The sequence below is a fragment of the Caretta caretta genome, chromosome 6 (assembly GCF_965140235.1).
Source record: "Caretta caretta isolate rCarCar2 chromosome 6, rCarCar1.hap1, whole genome shotgun sequence".
Lineage (NCBI taxonomy): Eukaryota > Metazoa > Chordata > Testudines > Cheloniidae > Caretta > Caretta caretta.
Genome location: NC_134211.1, coordinates 36,708,898 through 36,720,984, shown reverse-complemented (window position 1 = coordinate 36,720,984; position 12,087 = coordinate 36,708,898). Strand labels below are relative to the sequence as shown.

General features: G+C 49.7%; 1 protein-coding gene across 3 annotated transcripts in view; it reads right to left on the bottom strand.

Moving 5' to 3' along the window:
* FAR1 (fatty acyl-CoA reductase 1) overlaps positions 1 to 10,664 on the bottom strand; it is a 76,494-nt gene extending 65,830 nt beyond the window's left edge. For 2 of the 3 annotated variants that reach the window (XM_048852939.2, XM_048852941.2), the window contains exon 1: positions 10,519 to 10,664. The gene's annotated coding sequence lies outside the window, so the exon portion shown is untranslated. The remainder of the gene's footprint in view (positions 1 to 10,518) is intronic. The other variant, XM_048852940.2, reaches the window with a different exon arrangement.
* Positions 10,665 to 12,087: the final 1,423 nt, after the last annotated feature.

The window sequence follows — 12,087 nt, the reverse complement described above, 5'->3', positions numbered from 1 at the left end:
GTTGCATTATTGCCTTAACTTATACCTGTGCCTCACCTAGCAAATATCTATACCTATAGGCTACACTGTCAACAGTATCAGAAACTGCTGAAAAATCTAATAAACCCAATGTAATCATCTGACCATTGTTCAATCCATAAATGAGATAAGACGACAGAAGCATCTATGCAATCTCCATACCAATATGAAATAGTTTGATTATGCTAAATACTTAGAATGGATATTGGCATTTGTCAAGGCTGAATCCCAACTCTGTCACTCCACGTGCAGAAGTGGGGCCTGCAAGGATTTTAAAAATTAATACTTGCCACTCCAGGCTTGTATTAAACTCCCAAGGTTACAGCTTTTTTCTGACCTTGGCTTGGTAAATGCTGCCACCACCCAAATGCAACAAAACCCCCTTTGAACCCAGGAAGGAACACTTGGGAATTCTTCCCTGTGGGCTGCCCTCAAGCCCTTTCATTCCTCCTCCGGGGAAGAGCTGAAAAAGGAAACAAAGGAAATTAGCTGTGGCTACCAGCTAATCAACCAACATGCACAAACCTCTTAAGACACCAAAAATCCAATCCTGTTCTTAAAAAAGGTAAATTTTATTAAAAACAAAAAAAGAATACACATCTAGAACTTGCTCTTTTAAAATTAAGCAAAAGCCTAATTCCAAAAATCAAGCACCCAAAATAGCTTTCTTGGGCGTTCAGCTTAAAGCCGGGGCGGGCAAACTTTTTGGCCTGAGGGCCACATCGGGTTTCCAAAATTGTACAGAAGGCCGGGTAGTGTAGGCTGTGTCTCCCCAAAGAGCCAGGCATGGCCCAGCCCCTGCCTCCTATCTGACCCCCCAGCTTCTCAGCCTCTTACAGCTCCCCCAGGACTCCTTCCCCATCCAATGCCCCCTGACTGGAATGGAACCTCCACCCCTGACCTGCCTCCTGCTGCCCCATCCAATCCTCCCTCTCATTCCTGACACCCCCCCCCCCCCCCGGACCTCCTGCCCCATCCAACCCTCCTCCCCGCTCCCCGCCCTCTGATCATCCCAAACCCTATCCACACCCCCACCCCAACTCCCCTGCCCTCTATCCAACCCCCACTGCTCCCTGCCCCCTTACCGCGCTGCCTGGAGCACCAGTGGCTGGTGGCGCTACAGCCCTGCTGCCCAGAGCCCCGGGTCAGGCCGCAGCTCTGCAGCCCCGCCACCCGGAGTATTATGCCGGCAGCGCAGCGCGCTGAGGCTGCGGGGGAGGGAGAACAGCGCAGGAGTGGCTGGGGGCTAGCCTCCTGGGCCAGGAGCTCAGGGGCCGGGCAGGAGGGTCCTGAGGGCCATAGTTTGCCCACCTCTTGCTTAAAGGTTACAAGCAAACAAAAGCATCTGGGGTTAGCACAGAGGAATCCGCAAGCCAATAGGAAATAAAAGAAATAACCCTAATCGCATCTAGTTAAACATTCTCATCTACTTACACACTGGAGTTCAGATAAGCAGGGAATTGGTCCCGCTTTGAGCAGGGGGTTGGACTAGATGACCTCCTGAGGTCCCTTCCAACCCTGATGTTCTATGATTCTAAGTAGTTCTAGGCATGATCTGATGACTTATAATCATACCTGGCATAGCTGCTTAAAGCATGGCTACTCTAACCCTTCAGCTCAGAGAGAACAGACAAAGCGAAAGTTTCTTTTCCGATTTTAAAGAGTTCTACCTTCTCATTTGCTCTTTTGGTCAGGTGCCCACTTTTTTCTTTTGTTTACCTGGGGGACTTTTTAATCCTTTACAGGTAAAGCAAGTAAAGAACAGCTACCAAGAGGGATTTTACAGCTAGCTGGCTGGGTGTCCATCAAAGGGAGCTCCCCGCCACCTCACCCCTTATTTATTACAGCATTTAAAACTAAAAGCACCAGGCTTTCAAACTTTTAGTTTGTCATTTGTGTGGTGGCATTTTCCCCTGGTAATTTTTGGGATTGCTTCCTCAAGAAATGTCAAAACAGTGTACACATGAAGAAAGCATTTGATGACTGGTGTCCTTCACGTGCTAAAACTTACTACAGATAAGTGGTATGCTTGTTGTAAACCTAACAAAAAATAAACAAGTTATGGATTAAACAAGGACCACATAGCCAGGGATTAAGAGAGCAATTCTAATCTAAAAAGTGACTGAAGATGGCACCTTTTTACTCAACAGAGTTGATCCCTGTGTTCAGAGTCAAACATGCTTACCTTGGCAATTAATGTAAGGTTTTTTTGTTTGTTTTTTTACACCACACACCTTAGTGGACAGTAAAATTTGATTTCTACATGTGAATGGATGGATTATTTACTGACTTCCAAATTGTTACACTTGTGAAAACACAAAGTAAACAGTAGGTTAGCGTAGATCAGCGGTTCTCAAACTTTTGTACTGGTGACCCCTTTCACACAGCAAGCCTCTGAGTGTGACCCCCCCCTTATAAATTAAAAACACTTTTTAATATATTTAACACAATTATAAATGCTGGAGGTAAAGCGGGGTTTGGGGTGGAGGCTGACAGCTTCCAACCCCCCAAGTAATAACCTCATGACCCCCAGAGGGCTCCCGACCCCCAGTTTGAGAACCTCTGGCATAGATGTAAGTGAACCCCTAATTAAGTCTACAGAACATATTACTGTTGCTTCACGAGAACAAACATAGCCTGATTCTTAGATTAAAAAAAAAAAGTCTACCAGCCTATGATCTTTCTACTTGTAAACTGAGGATACTTGAGATAGAGTAGACAAGCTTAGAACCACATAAGCCACTTTTAGAGAGTTATATTTCACAGTTAAATCACACTTTAATTCATTGTGCAGTCTCCAGAATCATACAATACTTCACTCAATCAGGGAGAAACATACTTCAGGCCAAACAACCAAGTCCCTGATGAGCAAGGCAGAGATGTATCACAAGTAAAATTAATTAAGATCTGGAGGAGGAACATGACACCTCAGTATCCCCAGTGGCATTAGGTGGGTGGGGACAGATTGGCCTACAAAAGCCACTACTTTATCATGAAGGGGAACTGGTGGTAGAAGGTTTAGCACCTATCTCCACCTCCTAAGTCAGCAGCTGATGTCTTCTGCAGTTTCCACAGTATTCATACGATGAAGTGAGCTGTAGCTCATGAAAGCTTATGCTCAAATAAATTGGTTAGTCTCTAAGGTGCCACAAGTACTCCTTTTCTTTTTGCAAATACAGACTAACACGGCTGTTACTCTGATACCTCCTCCTAGTGCTGCAGACAGAGGCAAGAACAGCAGTCCCAGGAAGGAGAGGGAATCTATTTGAACAGCAGTTGCAATAGGGGAGAACTTACTTCTTTCAAGTGCAGGTCTGCCTTCATCCACCAATAAAAGGAAATGGAGTGGGGGAAATTGTTGGTGATGAACTGGTGGGGAAGAATTGCAACAAAAAACTGTTGGAGGAACAGAATGGGGAAGTGGAAGGAGGAGAGGGTAAGATTTTTGAATCCCCCTTATTCAAAATTGTGGAGGAGAATCCTCCCTCCACAAAGGTAGATTCTTGATTACATCCAGAGGCAACAAAATAAATTATGTTGAAGTTCACCATGCAATCAGCCCAATTAAGCAGCAAGCCATGGTTAGCAGGGTGCGATTAGGTACAGTAGTAGTTCCAAGCAAGCTACAGAACATGTGTCTCCCCCCCTCCCCGCCCCAAATCCTGTTGGGAATGCAGACAGTTCAAGAACTTCTGCCATTACTCTCAGATAACTTCTTTATTCATTCTGAACAGCCACTATTGGTCTATTAATTTGTATTTGAAATTCATGTGAGGGGGTATACAAACCACACACCAGGGTGGTTTAAGAATCTGCTTTGGGCTACCGTTGCCCAACCCCACCACATCTGCAAATTATGCACGAACTGGAGGAATTAAAAGGAGGGACCTCCACACAGAAGGGGGGATCCCTGGGCAGAAAGTAGGAGGTTGAGCTCCCCAGAGCGAGATTTGTCAGGCAACACAGCCCCTACCCCTGAAGAAAGGAGAACACTGACCCTCTGGGCTAAGAGGGAGAAAGACAGTTATGCTGGAGACCCAGAGAACTCTGGAGTGGACTGTGATACTTCCAAGGCTCTCTTAAGTCAGAGACCAATATCCTTACTGAAGCTGCCTACAGGTTCTCTCGTTTTTCTTTTATTTAGCCTCATTTGCTGACCCTGGACTGCTTTGTTTGTTTCACCCGAGACCCTGAGAGGGGAAGAAATATTCAGAAAACCTTGAGCAGAGGGTAGTATGACGGCCCCTCTAGATTGACATATTCTACTGCACCCACAGGGGTGAGGATCCATTTGTACTCCCTATGTAACCCCTAAAGGGGAGCTATGCCAAGGTCAGATTCATAACAATGCAGTTATCACATTTAATGCAATCTTTGCTTACACACAAAAACCATCCCTACCGTTTCCATTAAATTTACTTATATTCATAGTTTTGAAGCTGGTAAGATCACACCATCCTTTTAAAGCATATACTCACCTTTTCAGTAAGAACGTGATGGTTCATTTAATTGTCCCACAAAAAGGTACAGCATAAAGATATTCAGGTGGCAAGTGAACAAGTTATACAAAATATATGAACCCCTTCTCTGCCACACCATCCTCCCAAAAATATTGGATTCCTTTCCCCTTTGACAGAGTCATGCAAGCACGTTGCTTGGGTATCCAACCCAAAGACCCACCTCTAACAATTGGATCAATTACTTAGAAAATGATGCCCTTTCCCAAAAAAAAGAACTAATGTGCAAACACCACATTAATAAGAATGGTATCACACCTGAATTGAACAGCTACAACTTTTACAGTGGCACTGGATTTTTTGGAACCTTGCCTTCAGATATTGTTTGCCTGAGATAATATTTCCTCAAAACTTGCTTCTAAAGTGTTAGAGATGACACTAGAGCAAAAATTGACAAACTGTGCTCCTTAAACAGTATCTGCATGTCTTGGTGGCATACTAAACAGGACACTAATCACTAAAAAGTCTACTAACCACTAGAAAGTAGGAAACATTCACTAGTAAGTGTGGTTCCCCGTAAGGCATCTTTCTGCATAATTTGGACTATGTTAAATATAAAATGTATAGCTTTTGTAATTGTGAAGATAGCCTTCCAAATGTGAATGCAGTGTAAGAGCCTGGCTACACTTGCAGATGTACAGCGCTTTGAGTTAAACCAGCCTTCGGAGAGCGCAGTAGGGAAAGCGCTGCAGTCTGTCCACACTGACAGCTTTAAGCACACTGGCATGGCCACATTTGCAGTGGCATTGGGAGCAGTGCATTATGGGCAGCTATCCCAGCATGCAAGTGACTGCAACATGCTTTTCAAATGGAGGGGTGGAGTGTGACAGAGAGTGCATATGTGGGGGGGAGAGAGGGTTTGGGGGGGCTAAGAGCATGTCAGCATGCTGTCTTGTAAGTTCAGGCAGCAGCAGACCACTCTCCCCACCCCCACAACCCCCTCTCACGCACACACAGCATTCCACACTAATGGCTTGCTTTGTCTCGGAGCAGATAAGCAGCCAGCTGTCAGAAACGGAGTTTTCAAAGGGCATATCCGCATTCCTGCAGCGATTCAAAAACAATGACAAGAGTTGCCACTTGACTTAAGGGGATTATTGGACGTTTCCGGAGGCTGATCAGAGCGCAGTAATGCAACACCTCATTCACACTGGTGCTGCAGCGCTCCAGCGGGGGGGACAGCAAACGTTATTCCACTTGCCAAGGTGGAGTACCAGCAGCGCTGTAACCATGGAGTCAGAGCGCTCTACGTGCCTTGCCAGTGTGGACGGGTAGTGAGTTAGTGCGCCCAGGGCTCCTTTATTGCACTGTAACTCGCAAGCCCTAAGTGATGCAGTACTGCTTTTCTTTGCCCACAGACAAGTCCTGTTCTGCTGCTGCTACTCAGGTAGCTTTTCCAAGCAGCTTCAGAGTCAAACTAACAATGCTAGTAAACTTCACAGCTGTTACCCAGAGCCAGGGAAAAGCTGTGAAACTTACAGTGTCAGTTTCACACTTCAGATGCTCAGAAAGGCTATTAAACTGCAGCAGAATCAAGAACTAGAATTATTCACATAGAGAAGCCTAAAAAACAGAGCCTGAAAAGCAGCAAATGAAAGAGTGCCCTCTGCTTACAGCAGCCGAGAGATGGGATAGACATGCCCTCTCTACAGCTAGGAAGCTCTGCAGTGGGAGAGCAACAGAGAGCTCCTTTGCCTTTTCAGAAGACAGAGGTAAATGGTGGTACCTCAAGTTTACAAGACATGTATCAGCCTCTGCTTACCAAAGATAACGGGTCTTACCATCTTAGGGCTTGAAAAATTTACGAATACATCCAGAAAACCAAATCCATTACTGTCCCCCAACGTTCACGTCTCCCCATCACTCCCCAATACTAAATGACTAGCATTGGGACAGGAAGGTTTTTCATCTTTAGAGAAAATAGTTTTAAATTTAAACAGCTACAATGTGTTCCAATATCACAGTTATGTTTATACTTCAAGGTAAGTATCAATCACTTATGACAATTAAGTATTAGAATAATAAAAATCAATTTTTTGACATCTGTTCCTTTCAAAGTAACGCTAAAAATATATAAATTTTCTCCCACTGCCTCAATCTGGCTCTACAATCTTAATAAAACCAATAAAATTATCAATCACTGGAAAACCAGTTTCTCCTATGTGTACATAAGCTTTTTGAGGGGAAAAAAGTGGCATATGTTAAAGCCCCATTAAGGAACAAACAAACATAAGGAGGAATTGTAACAAGGTTTCTCACTCTTAAAGCTCATGACCAGGTATTGCAGTACACAGAGTAACACTGTATGTTACTTCAGCCCTCTGAATTCATAGTTCAGACACAATATTGATGGCAGAGATTAATGAAATAAAGCACTGATTAAGATGACATTTTATGCCAGAATCTCTTATTTTAATCGTTACTATTAATATGCTTAAGCATGCATACGTACATGAACCTTTCACCAAAGCATTTCATACTGCTCAGGTTTCAGAAAGATTCTGTTTCACCAGTTTCATGCTAGCTTACTATGACTATGAGTTCACCATTAACTTCTAATGTATTAGGGGATTCACATGAAGTGCAATTAAAAAAACCCAAAAGATACCAATTGCACAAAGGCAACTAGGTTTTAAAATGTTGTACATAATAGGTGCCAGCACCTACTTCAAGCCTCCAGCCACATCTACACCATGGGCACTACAGCAGCATAGCTATGGCACCATAGCTATGCCATTGTACTCTGGAACGTAGACACAAACTACAGCAGGGGTCAGCAACCTATGGCACGTGTGCCAAAGACAGCACACAAGCCAATTTTTAATGGCATGCTGCATGCCATTAAAAATCCTGCCCGGCCTGGCCCACTCTTCTCCACCCCCCACCCACCGCTCTCTCCTAGCAGGGCAGGCAAGCTTTCCCCTCCCCCCACCTCTTCCCCCAGCATGCTGGGTTCCTGCCCCTCCTTCTCTCCCTCCCTCCAGCCAATCAGCTGACGGCCCTTGCTATGGAGCGGGAGAGGGAAAATCAGAGCCGCAGCACCCTCTCTGCTCAGGGGACCTTGGGGAAGGGGGTGGAATTGGCATATCCCCTCCAGCCTCCTGCCATGAGCCGCTCAGGGCAGGGGGCTGGGAGCACCCCCACGACCCCAGCCCACTGCCCTGACCCCTGCACCCCGCCACCCCCCAGCCCTCTACCCTGACCCCTGCACCCCCCCCACACCCTGACTCTTGCATCCCCACCCCCACCCTGAGCACCAAATGGGAGCTCCAGCACACTCACTTCCACATTCCCACCTGCACCCCTCACACCAAATGGGAGCTGCCCAGGTAAGTGCTCCACACTCGAACCTCCTGCCCCCTCCCTCATTCTAGCTCCTGGCCAGATCCTTCACCCCAACCTGCTCCTGTTCTCAGCACACTCCCACCCTCATCTCAGTGCAGAGAGAGGAAGAGAATGGCTAGAACCAGGGAGAAAGTAGGTACTTACTCTATGTGGACAGGGCCAGGACCCCAGAGCAGTAGCGGGCTGAGCGGCAGTGGGCTGAGCCGCTCAGCCCACTGCCGGTCTGGGGTCCCGGCCACCAACGCCACTCAGCCCACTGCCAGTCTGGGGTTCTGGCTGCCAGCCCCTTGCCAGCCAGGGTCCTACCCGCAGGCCCCGCTCAGCCTGCTGCCAGCCTAGGTGAACGGAACCCCAGGTCAGCAGCGGGCTGGCAGCGTAAGATCAGCATTTTAATTTAATTTTAAATGAAGCTTCTTAAACATTTTGAAAACCTTGTTTACATACAATAGTTTAGTTATACAATATATAGACTTATAGAGAGAGACCTTCTAAAAAACATTAAAATGTATTATTGGCACATGAAACCTTAAATTAAAGCAAATAAATGAAGACTCGGAACACCACTTCTAAAAGGTTGCCGACCCCTGGACTACAGCAATAGAAATGGATTTTCTGTCACTGCCAAAACTCCACCTCCTTGAGTTGCAACAGCTATGTCAACAAATATTCTTCTGTCAACCTAACTACGTTTATGCTGAGGGTTAAATGGCATAACTACAGCACTTGGGTGTGGAATTCTCACACCCCTGATTGCAATAGCTATGTTGACCTAAGTTTTAATTTGCCCAAAGAGAGCTAGACAAATTAATGAGTGCAACTGTATGGGAGGGCTGCTTGTAATGGAAGGAGGCAATGCTCAACAGCCCTGAGGGTCACTTCTGATTTATGCCTTATGTTCCTAGAAGCTCATGTCCCCCAAAACATCCTACGGGGTAGGTTTGATCCTCTTCCTCTAATGCATCAGCGATAGCCACAGCTGAAGATGGGACACTGAACAAGGACGGCCAGCCTGAAGTAGCACCAAGCATTCGCTGTCTCAGGTGCTTGGCTGGCTGGGTCTTACTCACATGTTCATGGTCTAACTCACCACAATATGCAGGATCAGGAAGGAATATTTCCCCAGGTCAAACTGGCAGCGACTTTGGGGATTTTTGCCTTCCTCTGCAGTGCTACTTGCCAGTATTATCTGGGTACATCTCATTTAATTATTTCCCTACCATTGTGGGATGTTGAGCACCAATGCAACTTGGTCCCTCCCATTCTCTGCCTGTGACATGTAATAGTTTAGTCCTCTGTGGGCCGTAATACCTTGATTTAATTTCAATCGTTGGAATTAGCATGTGGGTGCTGGTAGCTATGATATCTAGGTGGTCAGCCTGAGTATCTGGCCTTAAACTCTACGACCAGACCTCAGGCAAGAAAGTCCCCCTTTGTTCCCACTCAGTGCTAGCTGTCAATACAGCACGTCAGAGTTCCACCTCCATCAGTGTTGATCTATGGCAATCTAAAGCCCTGGGGCATCGGAGGGATTATAACCCCATCTACACCTTTCCCCACTCTGTGGAACCACTGAACAGAAAAGTCTTCAGATGAGGAAGTGGTCAGTTTTAATCCCTATCCTCTCATAGACTCTTGTATTGCAGGAAGAGAGACTGTAGTCCCTTCCTGTAATGCTACTCTCTGCTTCCCATCCAGTAGCCGCTACTTCTAGCCGTTTCCCTTCCCTCATAGCTGTTTTAATGCTGCTGTGAGAAGAGCAGCAAGCTACACTAGGAGGGGGAGACAGAATGCCTCTGAGAAGTGGTTGCCAGGCAGGGAGCAGAGAGCTGCTTTGTAGGGAAGAAAGGTATTTTACTCCATGCAAGGAGGCCCAACCAATAAGAAGGCACGAGTAGGGGAAAAAGTAGGAAGTACATGATGATGAACTAACGGCAGAGTGGGTGTTGCTCTTTGCAATACCCCTTTTCATATACAAAACTACTGGGAGGACGTATGGAGGGGGGCGAAATCCCCCTTCCAAAAGAGACTGAAGTCCAAGAAATGCACAAGCTAGGAGAAATCATTTAACATCAGGCAAGAGTTCCAAGGCTATCAGGGCATGTAGTCCTACATATGCAAATGCAGCAACATTACAGCGTCACAGTATACGGAATAGAGCCATCAATCCACAGAGCACAAGAAAGTTTATACCTAAAACAAGGTAGTTAAAGGTCTAGGACGAACACATCCACAGCATTATGGTGAATGCAACTACAAAACTCACATAATTTGAGGAGGAACCTGTGTTGATCCCCTTCCTGTCAGACAGAAAACCCCAGTACCGCCCCTATACCGGAGACAGCCTCAGCCCCTGTTACTCCTTGGGGATGCTGCCCCCTGCACTCCCCCAGCGCCAGCAGCGCCCCCCACGCGCAGAACACCCACCCGAGCAGTCCCCGCACCTCTTCCCTTCCTCTCCCCCCCGCCCGGGCACGGCACCCAGCCCCCAACACGCCCCTCCCCCGGGCACTCCTGACACCGCGCCCAACTACCCTGCCCGGAGACAGCCCCCCCGGCAGCGGGGGGAAGGGGGGGGGCTCAGCGCTTCCCCCCAGGGAAGGCACCAGGGGTCCCGCCCGCTCACGGCACCGCCCCGTACCGTTGTGCTGCCGCGGGCCCCGCTGAGCCTGGACGTCCTCCGCGTCGGATGCGCCCAGCGGCAGCTAGCTACTTCCAGCCCCGCCCGTCCCTTCTGCCCCTGCCGCCCGGGGCCGCCTACTTCCCAGAAACCCAGCCGGATCTGAAAGAGCCGCTATCATTGGCCGCTGTGCGGCACGTGCTATCCACCTTCCTATTGGCTCCCGCTCACGCCACTCTCCGAGCGCAATGCGCCGCTGATTGGTAGATTCTCGGATCCGTCCGGCCCCACCCGGTAGCAAGACACCTGCTCGCGGGCTGAGACGCTAGTGGAGGGCGGGCGGGGGAGGGAGCGACGGGCCGCGGGGTGGGGGAGGGGCGTCGTGGGTCGCCCAGCAGCAGGTCGCCCAGCGGACGCGTGACCTGCCTTTGCGGGGCAGCGGTCACCGCCTGGGCCGAAGCCCATCCCCCCCCGCCCCCCGGTGCTTTGCTGCTGCGTGGGACGGGCGCCCGCACTCTGTGCCACAGCGCCCCTGCCCGCCCGCCGGTGACCCAGCCGTTACCGCTCCCCCAGCGCCGCCGCCGTTCCGCATTGCGCCCCGTCCCCCCAACCGCCGCCCTGCTGCCACAGAGCCACAACGTGCCGCAAAACCTCCCGGTCCAGCCACACACGCTGCTGCCCAGCCCAGCCTCGCACCATGGCCCTGCCATCTCTCCCCACCGCCCCAGGCGCCTCCTTTCCCCAGCTCGTACCCCACCCGTCACCCTGCCGTTGCACGCAGCCCTCCCGCCTGCACCGGGTCCTCAAACGCCCCCCAGCCACTCCCACCATCCTGCCCCAGCGATATAACTTCCCACCGCCACTTCATGGCGCGGCCGCTCACACCACAGACCCAGCTAGGGTTGCCCGGGTGTTGGGTTTTTGACCGGGACGCCTGATCGAAAAGGGACTCCGGCGGCTCAGGTCAGCACTGCTGACTGGGCTGTTAAAAGTCCAGGTGCCGTCGCAGCGGGACAAGGCAGGCTCCGGGCCTCCCAGGGCTCCACACGACTCCCGGAATCAGCAGCGTGTTCCTAGTCTGGCTCCTATGCGGAGGGAGAGCCAGGGGGCTCCACACGCTGCCATCACCCCAAGTGCCGGCTCTGCAGCTCCCATTGGCCTGGAATCGCAGCCAATGGGAGTGGTGGGGGCGGCGCCTGCAGAAGGTCAGCGCACAGAGCCACCTGGCCACGCCTCCATGTAGGAGCCAGAGGGGGGGACATGCTGCTGCTTCTGGGAGCTGATTGAGGTGCCGGAACCTGCACCCCTGATCCTCTCCCATGCCCCAACCCCTTGCCCCAGCCCTGATCCCCCTCCTGCATCCCAAGTCCTCATCCCTGGCCCCACACCAAAGCCTGTACCCCCAGTCCAGAGCCGCCTCCCACACCCTGATCCCCTCATTTCTGGCCCCATCCCGGAACCCGCACCCCTGTCACACACACCAACCCCCTGCCTCAGCCCGGAGCCCCCTTACATACTCTGAACCCGTTGGCTACACCCCCCAGCCCAGAGCCCCCTCCTACACCCCAAACCCCTCATCCCTGGCCTCAC